At 39.5% G+C, this 11,998-nt stretch overlaps 1 long non-coding RNA gene across 4 annotated transcripts in view; it reads left to right on the top strand.

Moving 5' to 3' along the window:
* The first annotated feature begins 5,193 nt into the window (after positions 1 to 5,193).
* LOC102024929 overlaps positions 5,194 to 11,998 on the top strand; it is a 52,056-nt gene continuing 45,251 nt past the window's right edge. For 3 of the 4 annotated variants that reach the window (XR_001234138.1, XR_261072.2, XR_261073.2), the window contains exons 1-2: positions 5,194 to 5,286; positions 5,390 to 5,469. This is a non-coding gene — a long non-coding RNA (uncharacterized LOC102024929). Of the gene's footprint in view, positions 5,287 to 5,389; positions 5,470 to 11,199; positions 11,226 to 11,998 lie in introns of all 4 variants that reach the window. The other variant, XR_001234139.1, reaches the window with a different exon arrangement.

Genomic DNA, 11,998 nt, shown 5'->3' with positions numbered 1-11,998 from the left:
CACATTTTATCAGCTCTTTCTGCTAGAATGTAAACTTCATGAAGACACTTAAGATTTGTTTGCTGCTATAATATCATTTGTGCTTCACATACCGAGAGAATAATGTGAGCTCAATAGACATTTGCTGCGTGAGAAGTAAAAATGGAAGACTCCTCAAAACACCTGGTACATTGCCCATATTCAGTTGTCATAGCATCTGCCCGAATGACTCAAACCTAGTCCCAAGAGGTTTAAGATCTATATTAGCCGTACAATATCCATGTCTGGTGCACTTCCAATATCAGCTAACAAAAATGTTATGTTTTCTATTTCTAGGGCCACCTAAGCCTCTTTTCCTTCCCCCCAAAGTCTTTCTTATTTCATTGTCTGTTTAATATGATGATACAAGCTTAGTGTGTAAGTTTTCAGCATTCTAATTCTGTAAGAAAATAATTGAACTGACACTCAGTAACTTTTTTAAAATTTTTATTTCTATCAATACATGTGATTGGGTCCTGATAGAATGAATCCACCGGCACTGACAATACCGAGCGTTAGTCATGAAAGATTGACTGAATAAGAGGAGGTAATTTCTGTGCCTGTTCACATGCATTCTGAAAATGTGAATTCATGAAACAAAAATCAGAAGTCCTAGTCAAACGCATTCTTGGTTTTGTGGATTTAAAGCACACTTATTTTCTTCACATAAATATCCTGTCTGTTACTCCAAACTTTGACATTTTATCTGGCTGTAAGCAACTTTGAGTTGAGCATACTTTGTTCCAGAAACATTCCTTTTCTATTGGAGCCCTGTTCAGACCTTCACCTCTTCAGATGATTCAAGCATGATTATTTTGTGAGCAATCAAATTCTTCACATATTTAAATACGCTTAAATATGTAGGCTTCCGTGGTAAATTAATTAATGGTCAACTTGTAACACCCAGCTGAACTGAATCAGCATGGTTCTGGGTGTGGAAGGCCCACCTGAGGACTGTTGCCAACAGCATAAAAAGAGAACTGGAGGGGAAGAGGTTGTGCTGTCAGTTCTCCTGGAGAAGTTTATCACGTTGTCTTTCTTGATATGAACTCAGCTGTTCTCATCATTAGAGGAGATGACACTTCGGTGTCATCTTCGGTTCTCACAGTCACTGAGGATGGCTGCAGTTCTTTTCTGGGGTGCTCTGGTCCTTACTTTGAGCATCGCTTCCTGGCTCCAGGGCAGATCCCTCAGCCTGCTGGCACAGATCCTTCATCTCACTGGTGCAGACTTTCTAGCTTCCACCACTGACTTTTGGGTCTTCCCCAAAGTGCAGATCCTAGACAGAGATTTGCATGAGACATTGATGTGGGCTCTAGGCCTCCAATTGGACTTGTGGAGGACATTGCCCTGGGGCTCTAAGTCTTTAGCTGGACTCATGCAGGACACTGCTTGGGAGCCAGGCCCTCAGCTGAATTCTTTGGGTCCCTAGTGCATGGACAGATCTCCCACATTCTTTTGCATTTGACTCTTTGGGTGAATATTATAAAAGAATCCTATAGATTATGTGTGCTCTATTAAATCTTTCCCCTTGTAAATCCTGACTACAACAGCTTCTAACTAACAAAATGACTGTAAGGTGTAGTGACACTGCAAAGACATGTATAGTTATCCACTCAATCTGTGGTGTATGGGTTACACAACCCTATGTGGATACCAAAATCCATGGGTGCTCAAGTCACTTGTATAAAATAGTGTAATATTTTCATATAATGCTCTGTATATATTCACATACACTTTAAATCATTTTTAGATTACTTCTACTACCTAATACAATGTAAATACTGTATAAAAAGTTGTCATCCTGTACTTTGGGACTAATAATGAGAAATAACACATTCCATACAGGTGCAATTCTTTTCTCTGAATATTTTTGATCTGTGGTTGGTTCCACCCACAGAGGCAGAGCCTATGGATACAGAGGACTATCTTACATATTGCTACAAATAAACATTCTATTTCTACCCCAAATGTATTTGACTCAACCTAAGAAAATCATTTTAAAAAAATATTTACAATGTTGTAACACTCTATTTCTCCCTAGCCTTCCATGCAGGTAGAGTTTCTGTTCAAAAAGGAAATTTTTAAAAATTTGTAAACAGTGTCTGCACTACTTGATCTGCTCTAACTCCTGCATTGAAGTTAGAGCCTCAAAGGCAGATTGGAGACAGTTAATCTGTTATGGTGTGGGCCATGCATGTTCATACATGAATATTGTAAGAGTACATAAGGCTTCATTGCATTTCCTTATGTAAGATATGGTTCATCAGTTGACTTTCTCATTTGTTCTTTTTTACTTCTCTAGCTTCGTCTTTACTATCCCCCTCCTGGATCTGGACAAACCCAGTTCTTTGTTTCCCCATCTCCCTAGTTTATCCTATCCCTAGATTTTCTGGGCCTAGGACTTACTTCCTTATATATTTGCCTAATTTTATGACAAACAATTTTGCTAACCAGGCCTCCCCAAGTCTCCAATATAAGCACATATTATCACTTGGAGAGGCTCACATAAGCCTGTCTGTGAGAATAGTCAGATGGACTTGGGAAGAGAAAACTAGGGTAGCAACATTCCAGTGGATAATAGTGGCCACCTCACCTGGATCAGGCTCCTTCGGTAGCAGAGCAGGCCACAGGTACAGGTTCATGTCAGGGACCCTTGACCACAGGCATTTGTGTATCCTACGCATGTCCAGATATTTCCCATATCAGAATTCCTCCTTGCTCCCATATCCATAGAAAATAAACTCAATTTCAGGGTTGGCTATATATCTCATCCTGAAAATACAACAATTAATCCCCACTCTCTGCCCCAGGGGATGGAATATGTGTTCACAAAAACAAGTCAGTTATGTGAGGGTTAGCATTGCTGAATTTTTCTCTTCTGAGGCTGGGAAGCCATCCCAGAGGTAACAGTGGCCCTTGCTTGTGCTGAGGGGTTAGTCTTTAATGTTCAGAGTTTCTTACATGCTGTCCCCTGCTCTCTGCCAGCCTGTTTGGTGTCAAGGAACACAGTAGGGAGGGAGAGGAAAAATGGGTGGGGTTTAGGCAGAGCCTTCATTTTGCAAGTGTAAAAGGCAAACTTCTGGTCACCAAATCTAAATCTGCAACCAGATTGAGTCTCTGTGTTGATTTGAGCTATTGCTCAATGTTCTATGCTTTAGCATTTTAAGAAAAGTTTATTATGACAAGTCAATGACAGCACTTTTAGTAGGTCAATAAATCATGGACATATCATATCACAGAGATGACAGCTATGTAAAGCATCACAGGAAACCTGATATAATTTCAACAAAATAGCAACTAGAGCCTTTTGGCACTAACTGCAATTTTAAGTCAAGGTTTAAAAATATGTTATTATTAATATTATTAAATAGGAAATTTTCTTGGATGGGTTACTGAGAAATGAAACAATGCATTTGTTAAGTTCAAAGTTTAGTGTGAACTGGAATAAAATACTGCATGGGGAGGGGGTGCAAGTGTAATGTCTTATATTAATGTTCTGGTTATGTTTTGTAATTTGTTAATATCGGGTAGGGGAGGAAAAGAAACCTAAACCAGATGAAAAATTGGATAAAAAGATTGTCAAGAGCTTTCTTTCATGGCCTTTTTCCAAGCATATGGAAAGAGAGGAGATGTTAATTTTTTAATAAGGTTTGGGGCATGGTGGAGTAGGAATTGGAGGCTGACCCAACCTTGTTTTGTTACTTTCGTAGTGGAAACTTCAGAGCAGCTGTCAGAGCCAGGGTGACAGATGTTAGCAGTGAAGGGTGCAAAGGCAACAACTTACTCCTCCTTCTAAACTGTGAAAATCGTGCTGTGCCAATATTTTTTTCTGTTCTTTTCGCAAAGAGGGAGTGGAATGGCAGGATTAAGAAAGAATAATAAACCCTGCTATTTGGGCAGTTCTTTCCAGTTTATAAAATGCTTTCACATATTTTATCTCATGTGATCCTCAAATCAACTTTCTACAATAAGCAGACAAGGCTTTTTCTGTAATTCTGCTTGCATTGAGAAGACAGAGGCTCAGAGAGGCGAGGTTGCCCCCAATTGAGATAACTGCCCCTGGTGTAAATAGGACAGCAACAGAATCTCAATGATCAAGCCAAAGTTTTTCCTAGTTTCTGCCAGTTTTCCTCTATTTTAGATTTCTTCCACCTTACCTTTATCCCCATTATTAGCAAACTACAAAACATTGCCAGAATATCAATATAAGTAGCCACATTTGCAAACCCTTCCCTACTTAGTCCTTTATTTTGTCTCTCCCAAAACTTTGCAATGAATTGTTTCATTTTTCAGTGTTCTACCCCTGACTCTCTGTTCATCTCATGTTTCTTTTAAACTCTGGACACCAGAATTCAGTGATTTGGTAGCCTGATGCTGTGGTTCCATGACCCTCCTGTTCTTTCTTCCTGATCCTGGCCTTGGGCTGGTTCCTTTCCTCTGGGTTTGGACAACAAAAGAGGGTATTTCACCAAGGAGGGCTTGGTGTTCAAAGCAGAACTTGGCAGAAACAGAGAAACTATTGCCTGCCCCTGTACTCTGGGGAGAGATATTAATAAAGTGTCCAAGAGGAGCTGTCCATCCAAAATTGCTCTAATATTTGCCAAGTTAAATTGGGCTCTTGTATTCTATGACTTTTGAGCAGAGATGAAGGAGGAAGTACAACTAAAATATATCTAGCATATCAATACACAGGTGGACAAATGCCCAATAATCAAAGTAAAATAAGTCAAGCTATTATTCCTCCCAATTTATTTACTCCTCCAGGCTACTCTTTGAGAGTTTTTTATCCTCCAAAATTTCTTTGGCAAATCATTTCACATAGTAATATAAATCTATGTAAATGCACGTCAGCCCAGTGCCTTTATTCCTCCCTCAGCCTCCCGCTGTCAGTGAAGCCCAGGGCTCTCTGTTCTCAGACTCAGTAGACTCCTAAGTACAGCAAGAGTATCTTTTACGTTGATTTGCTTTTGCAAGCCCAGCTTGGGAAACAACCTGAAATGGATCAGCATGCAACTGTCAACAGGAGAGCCTGCCAAATTTGCGCCTGAATGGAAATAAACCCAAGCTGGCAGAGATGGGGAGACCGTGGCCTTGTGATTTCGTCATCGCATGATCCTCCCAGGAGCTCTATAAAGTAGCTAGCTCTTGGGGAGGACTGAAGAAGAGACCAAAGGAAAAGATTCAGGATAAGAAGGAGCTGGACACCAACAAGATACAAGTGGTTTAAAAATAAATAAAGCTGGGCACCCATCTGACACCAAGACGGTCAGCTCTGGGGGTGGGAGGTGGCTGCAGAACACCCAGACTCGAGTGCTTGCCCAGGTTCATCTCGGCTGCATGTCTCATTCTACCCTTTCTCTTTATGCAGATCTGTGAAAAGGAAATGGAACTATTCACTTCACAGGACAGCTGCTGATGTCCTAGGATTGGAAGGTGATACACAGAACGGTACGTAAAGAAAAAACCTTTGAAGCCACCAGATAAAGGTGCCTTTGTCTTTGGTTAAGTTACATAAGCAGTCCCAGTTCAGCCCTCTCAAAAGCTGACAATCATACTATCTTCATGAAAACAGGGACATACATTAAACATAATCATGAGTTCAAAAGAATTTAGCCTAATGCCTGGCTTAAAGTAAGTCCTCAATGAATAGTTACAAGAAGTGACAGATATATAGATTGATACAGATAGATATACACACATATCTATATTGTTTGTTTGTCCAGAGACTCATACATGAAAGTTTGAAATAATATAAAATATTCCCTTATCTTATAATTAACTATAACAATATGTTTTATATTTATTGGAAGTCCAATATGAGCTCAAGTATTTTAGCTTTTCAGAATGTCCAATAGTTTTGATGTCAGTTAATCTGAGCCTATAGTATATATAATTATTAGTACTAGTTTTTTAATCTAATAGTATTGAACAGTCCACACCCTCACTACAGAGTTTTGATAGTAAAATGTACTTCCCTCCTTGACTTTGGATTTGGTTGTGTGATTGCTTTGCCCTCTTGGAGTTTGCAAGAACAGCTGGAAATGTGTTTGTACAGTGGATTCACCCTTGGGTACCTGCTGTCACGGTAGGAATACATTCTTGGAGCTGCAGGTCACAGAATGACCAGAAACATGAGGGACAAAACATCCATAAGTGAATAAGAAAAAAACTGCCTATTCTTATATGCCACTAGGTGTTTGGATGTTTTGTTTTGTTTTTGTTTTTTAATACACTATTATGGTGGCAATGGTTGACTGATTTAAAAAATAAAGGAAGCAGACACACAAACAGCAACAGAAACCATTAAGTTATCTTTAAAGATTTTAAGGAAAACTCCCTGACTTCTCAGATATATCTACCTGGAACGTCTGTGCTTAGTGACAGAGAAGCCACAGAAGGGAGAGGATTCTCTGCAATCTCCCAACTCAGGGGATGAGGAAGCCAGAGTTGTTTTCTGATGATTCTGCCACAGCCTTGGGCCCGTGTCCACCAGGCAGCTTGCAGATCTTGTCTCTACTTAAAGTCAGGTCAGCGGAAAGTGTAAGGCCATGGAATCTGCAGAATCAGGAGGTCTGAAAAGCAGGATAATGTTATAATGTTACTGAAAAGTATCTATGAATAAAAAAAAATATTCTAGAAGCAGAAAGCAGATCTTCATGAAATATGCACTCCTTAGAGAAATTTTAACATCTTGGACTTGCCCAAGCTGTGCTGGGGAAGTGAAAACTTGTGAGGAGCAAAACACGGGGAAATTTTTATTTGCAGCCATAAGTTATCCCAGATGGCTGGAGAGTGATTTCTTATAGGATGGATAAGAAGTTGAATTAGCTCGACTGTTTTCTGAAAGGAGAGAGAAAAAAGAGATGGGCGAGCCTGATTTCTATGTCCTAACTGGGCCTGAGGTAGGGATAGCAGCAAATCATCTCAAGTCAGAAAAGCCATAGGTGGTTGAAAAATTATGGCAAGAGTTACAGTGGAATAAAGCAATAGGATGAAAGAAGAAGCAAAAATGGGAAAATAAGATAAGTGATTACCAGCCAATAGGAAATGTATGGTAATAAATACCAAAGGTGCCGGAGAGTGAGGAGAGGAAGTTGGTGGCAGAAAGATCAGTCGGAGACTAGGAGGCTGTATACAGGCACGGTATACAATTTCAGGTAGAGGAGAGCCCTAACTATTACAGGGCAAAATCAAAATAATGTAAAAAAAAGAAGTGACAAGCAAGGGTGGAGAATGAGCACAAGAGAAATTGCATAAGAGGTAAAAATAAATAAGACTTTTTAAGTACATAAAGAACAAGGGGTCAGAGAAATGGCAAAGAAAATTTATTGCTAAAAGAAGCCAAAAAAAAATTAAATGAATTCTCTGCCTGAGTGTTCACAGAGGACAGGAGCAGAGGGGGAAGGTGCAGGATGCCAGAAACAGGTGTAATTTTCCGGAAGGAGGAAGGAGAAATGCTTAAGGAAATCAAAATCAATAGTAGAATGAGCTATCAAGAAACTGCAGCATTTCCAGTTCTCAGAAGACTCCAAGGGCTTAATGACACTCAGCCCTTAACCTAAAGGAGTATGGTAGAAGGGATTTTAGGAACCTACTCACAGAGCTTTTGCAAAACTAGAAAGAGAAAAGTAGCCTCATCGCTGCAGAAGTAACATGATAGCAATTGGAGTTGATGCATGATCCACCCTTGGGTTGCCATGTTATGAGACCTCAATGTAGTGGGGAGGTAACACCCAGCTCGTTCCTCACAACTGGCATTTTCTCTTTGACAAGTGGCTGTCAGTAAGGGCTGTGTGTCAGTAATAAAATGCCTGGTATTTGTACACCTGCAAAGGGCATTTGTTCTCTTCCTGGCCTTTAGCTATGGCTCCAATGTGGCTAAATGCTCATGATACCTTTTGACCCTCAAGCTCTAAGAGGCCTTCTCTGACCTCTTCCAGGAAAGAAAAATCACCAAGACCAGAGCAGGTGGGGGTGGGGGGTGAGGTTCTCTGGGAGAACCAAACTCTGTGGCTGGAGTTTATACAGTAAATTCACTCATTCACATCATATTTTCTCTCTTCTGTCTCCTTGTGTCTCATTGTTAAAATTATTCCTTTAATTTCACTGTAGTATAGACACCTTTGCATGTTGCTTTAGATGCCTTTTGAAAACTGCTGAGAAAGGAAGAAGACTGGGAGAAAGGAAAAAGACTAGGAGGATGCAGAGAACAAAGAAAGAGGCAGAGAGCTGATAGAAAAGGATGAGAGAAATCGTGAGTTAATTTCTCAAGGAGACTAGAGAGCCAAGAGAAGAGCAAGCACACTGGTCTCAGTGAGCAAGAAAATGAGTTGAAAACAGGAGGGAAATTCAAGAATGCAGGAAAATATTTAAGGCATAATCCAAAGAGGTAAGAAATGAATAAAGTGTTTGGAATACAGAACAAAAAGTGGAGAGCAGTCTGGGGAAGGGAGAAAAAATATGTTGGGAAGATCTATGGTGGTTAAGAATTAAAGATTGAAAATAAAAACTAGAATGAAAGAAGAAAATCATTACAACATCTATGCTTGGCTTTTGAAGAGGGTCCTAGGAGATAAGAATCTTAACTGGTAAGAAGGAAGTGAGATGGTATGAAATCAGGAAAGCAAGAAAAAAGGGAGACATTTATGGATAATACATAAAGCTTTTAACATCCTTGCTCCTGACTTTTTAGTGAATTTGGCCATGGCATTGAGCCTATAAATATCAAAAGCAGTTTTCTGGGGGAGAATACGCATACACACACACACACACACACACACACACACACACTTACTTTCTATCAAAATAAATCAATTTAGATTTCTTTGGGGAAGTAAAGAAGGATGGCTGCCATAGTGTGGATGTGGAGTGGCCCTCATGGAAAGAGGTGGACGATAAGGAGAGTTCTTCCACTTATCTGGGGCCTGCCCTCACAGGAGAGAAGAAGGTCTAGTTGCTTTTTCTCCTTCTTGTACCTGGCAATGAGTCAAATAGGCCTCTCCTACTATGATGAACTGTTTCACCACAGACCCAAAAGCAACAGGACCAACTAACCATGGACTGAATCTTTCAAACCCATAAGCCAAAATAACTTTCCTGTTTCTAAGTTGAGTATATCAAGTATTTGTTAAAGTAACAAAAAGCTGACTACCACGACAGTTAACCTATGAAATTTCCTAGTGGAAGATACAAGCTATTTTAATATTCTAATTCTTTGACATCATAAAACTTAACAGCCAAAAGCACAAATTTTAAACAAGAATTATAGTTCCATACAACATAAATGAGAATGGTTTTAAAAGATGTTGTATTTATTAACTTGATTAAAAATTCTTAGGCAAATCTAGCCAGTTCACTAATAAAGAAAATAGTTCATAGTTCCTTAAAAAGTCAGTCATTTGACTACACAAAATTTTAGGGTCATCAGTAAGAGAAAATATGTTTACTTTTGTCATTTTCCCCTTAGACAATACCACTGCACAAAATATGTCAGAATGATATATATCTTTCTGTTGAGTAAATCAATGAATAGCTATAAACTTATGTTTTCCCTTTTCTCCAAGTCCTTTTACTCATTGCATGCTTCTCATCTAGAAATATCTGTACACACTACTTTACTTCTAAATATTCAAAGTGAAGCAAAGACAAGAAGCTCTTCACACTTATTTTTTTCCACTGTTGGGGATTGAACTCAAAGCCTTGCACTTGTGAGGCAAGCACTGCTCCACTGAACTACACCTCCAGCCCTTTTGTTCCTATTTCGAGTTAGGAAAATGAAGTCCAGGAATAAGTAACCTAGTAAGATCAGTATCAACTAAGTTAGAATAAGAAAAGGGGTTGCCTCATAATCTGCTGTAAAGAGTTGGCTTACCCTCACATATAAAAATAATTTTAAATTCCAATAGCAACTCTGGGATGTCCTCCTTCCTCTGTAGCCTTGTCCTTGCCCCAGCCCACATTCCCACACTTGTCAGGGTGTGATTAATGCATGATGACATTCAGCAATCGTCGGCTCACTTTTTCGATGGCTAAATTTGTAAAATCTTGATTCATTAATCAGCAATCTTAATCTCCCAGTGACAGCGACCTCCTCCTTTTGAAAAATCAGGATTTCTACAATGTTCTCTCTGGTTAGCTATTATCACTGCTGAATGGACTGCCCTCTTGAGTTTGGACAAGGGTCTCAAATTCCACCCAGTCTGCACCCAGGATGCGTCACCCTTTTGGATTGTCTACTTGGTCCTTGGAGACTTTTGAGTTTTCAATGTTTGAGCCAAAAAAACCTTTAGGACCTCTAAGCACATTTCACAGTCTCTAGGGTCATGATTATGCTCTTGTTACCTACAAAGGTTGAGAGAAGCCGTGACCCCATGCAAAATGCTCAGTATACATGTACAGAGAATATCCCAGAACAATCCGGAAGTCCCTAAATGGCCCCTGCCTCCTTTTAAATTACAGAACAAAGTAAACTTGTACATTGTAGAGAAAGATATTTTATATTCCTCAACAAATCAGATTAAGAATTTTATTATCCTATCTTTCTTGTTTTTTTAACATTGGCTATGCTTGTTTTCTTCCTATTCTATTGTTATTTTTCCTCATTACACTGTCTCAAACCTGATGTTAATAGTCCTACTACTAATAATAATTATATTGTGGAACATTCAGTTTCTCATGTCTTCTTTCAAAAACTCAGAATATATTTTATTATTATTTTAATAAAGATTACATGAATAACACTAATTTGTTGCAAGGCTGGCATTTACCAGTGTCTACCTTGAAAAACAACACTGGGTCATTTGAATGTAATGACCTGAGCTTTCTTGAAGTAATTTGACTTATTTTAAGTATTACCCGCCAGAAGGATGATAAAGCATCCTGAAAGTCCTGACTCACTTCATTTTGAAGTCTCATCCTGTATCCACAAAGAAAATGGCAGATGAAGCAGCTAGGCCCTGACCCATAGTGACCTTACTGCCAGAGAGGCAAGTGCTGCTTAGAAAAGGAAGCAGACTGGAGTCTCAGGACCCGTAAGCCATAAATAGCGGAAGGCTCTGAGAAGAGACTACTCTTTTAACTTTTGAAGGTGACATATCAAATTTGGTGAAGGCACGTGCTTCTCAGATAGTACAGATTCTTTTTACTCTGACTTGATATATATTTTCATGTGTTTTTTAGGCTTTATCACAAGGTTGGAAAACAGGGTAAGTCATAACTGTCTTGCTTACAGAACTTTCCCAACCCACTCTCCACCTCAAACACACTGTGTCGCAGGCTGGAAAGGGTATGTGATTTGCAGGGCCCAGTGCAAAATGAAAATGTGGGGCCACTTGTTCAGAAATGATGAGGAAATTTTAAGAGGATGACAGCAGAGCTTTAAACCAAGGAGGAGCCCTCCCAGCCTTGGTGTTCTGCATAACTGCACAAGTTGCCTGACTGCAAACTCACTGTCGTTACCCAAAGTTTTGAAAGTTTGTCAACATGAATCCTTCAGTTCAGACGTATAAAACCAGTTAGCCTTCACTTCTGTGTGCTCAGGTTTGGCTTTAGGAAAGAGAGCATCTAAATTCAGTGACAAATCAAGGGGTATAAAAGAGAATCAACTTTCTGCCCAAGTGCCTTTCTAGTTCGAGCTCCAACTCCTTATGCTGATGAGCCTCTTCACCTCTCCCAGATAAGGGAAGAGTCCCTCGGGCATTAACTTTTTTGGCATGCAGAGTGGACAATTGATTATGTAAATATCTTTCTAACCTCAGAGGAGGCTGTCTGAATAAAAAGCAACAAAGTTCTTTTCTTTGGGGAGAAAACAGTATGAACAAAAGAAAACAGAGACTGAGTGTCCTATTTAAAAGGGCTCTTTGACCACACCAAAGCAAAAGAATCACCCTTGAAAGGACCAGCATGGGAGGGTAGATACTAATACCTTAGGTTAGACACTGAAGGGCATAGCCCTGGAATAACTGGAAGTATTCAAGAA

The sequence above is a fragment of the Chinchilla lanigera genome, unplaced genomic scaffold (assembly GCF_000276665.1).
Source record: "Chinchilla lanigera isolate Chin_1 unplaced genomic scaffold, ChiLan1.0 scaffold00023, whole genome shotgun sequence".
NCBI lineage: Eukaryota > Metazoa > Chordata > Mammalia > Rodentia > Chinchillidae > Chinchilla > Chinchilla lanigera.
This window is presented reverse-complemented; position numbering and strand designations above follow the sequence as displayed.